Here is a 1472-nt window from a genome sequence, read left to right on the forward strand (position 1 = left end):
TCCTCCCATGGTCTAGGTTGAGAGTGGTTCTGGTTCTGATTGTATGGTCTAAATGGTGGCTGAGAGGCTTGAGGATTTTGAGAAATTTGTTGCATTGGTGGAGCTGGAGCTGCTGGTCCATTCTGTTGGAATCCTTGAGACCATGAAAAATTGGGGTGATCTCTCCATCCAGGGTTATATGTGTTGGAGTATGGGTTGTAATTTGATGGCTTTCTCATTACACCTATGGCATTGGCTTGATCTGAGTATGAGTCATGGTCATGTGGTTCTGTTGATTTAGCAGTCGATAATGATGCTATTTGTCGAGCAAGACCTTCAACCATCTCCTTGACTTCTTTGATTCCTGAAGTTGATTCGCCAATTTGAACCTCATTTACTCCTTTAATTCTTCTAGTATTCCTGAGTGATCGACTCCGTTGTTGGGAATTATCCGCTTGTCGCTGGAAGAATTCCCAAATTTCTGATGCACTTTTTGACATTAGCTCTCCTCCACTTGTTGCCATTAGCCATTCTTGCACATTTGGTAGTAATCCCTCCAAAAAGTATTGGCATTGGTGCCATTTCTCGTACCCATGATGTGGACACTTCAAGAGTAGTCCATTGAATCGCTCCCATGTTTCGAAAAATTGCTCGTCCTCTCTCTGGGTAAACTCCGAGATTTCCCTGCGAATAGCATTGGTTTTATGCACTGGGAAATATTTATTTAAAAATTTAGTTACCATTTGTTCCCATGATGCAATGCTATTAGCAGGTAATGTATTAAGCCATGAACGAGCTCTATCTTTTAAAGAAAATGGGAATAATCTGAGTTTAACATCATCATCTGAAAAATTTTCATATTTAAAAGTTTGACAAATGGCATGAAAATCATTCAAATGATTATATGGATCCTCATTTTCTAGGCCATAGAATGTGGGGAGACAATTTAGCACACTAGGTTTTAGTTCAAAACTCCTAGCAGCTACATTTGGGTATCTTATGCATGATGTGCTCAAATTAGCTAAGGGACTAAAATAGTCCTTAAATGGCCTCTCCTGTGGTGCTTGTAAATCCATTTTATTTTTAATTTGTTTGTGTGTGCGAAGTGTTTTTTCTAATTCAAGGTCTATAGGTTCAAGATTAGGTAATAAAGACCTACGACCATGCATGCAAAACAAATAAAATAAAAATAAGGATGAGAACAAAACAAATAAAAATAAAGAAGAGGGAGAAATTACGATACTAACCTTATTGCGCTATTAAAACCTTTATATAAAAATACACAAAAACAAATACGTGAAATAAATTAACTAAAAATTAAATTAATAAAATAAACAAAAAAAAATTACAAAGAAAAATAAATTGAAAATTAAATTACAGAATTTTAAAGAAGAGAAAAAAGAAAAGAAATACTAACCTTTAAATGTAGATTCACTTTTTTTTTCTTTTTTTTTTTTAATAATAAAAAAAAATACAAGAAAACAAATAAAAGA

General features: G+C 34.3%; 1 non-coding gene across 1 annotated transcript; it reads left to right on the forward strand.

Moving 5' to 3' along the window:
- The first annotated feature begins 567 nt into the window (after nucleotides 1–567).
- LOC112099370 lies at nucleotides 568–671 on the forward strand. The gene has a single exon (XR_002906174.1). It is a non-coding gene; the product is annotated as a small nucleolar RNA R71 (small nucleolar RNA).
- Nucleotides 672–1472: the final 801 nt, after the last annotated feature.

The sequence above is a fragment of the Citrus clementina genome, unplaced genomic scaffold (assembly GCF_000493195.1).
Source record: "Citrus clementina cultivar Clemenules unplaced genomic scaffold, Citrus_clementina_v1.0 scaffold_4, whole genome shotgun sequence".
Taxonomy (NCBI): domain Eukaryota; kingdom Viridiplantae; phylum Streptophyta; class Magnoliopsida; order Sapindales; family Rutaceae; genus Citrus; species Citrus x clementina.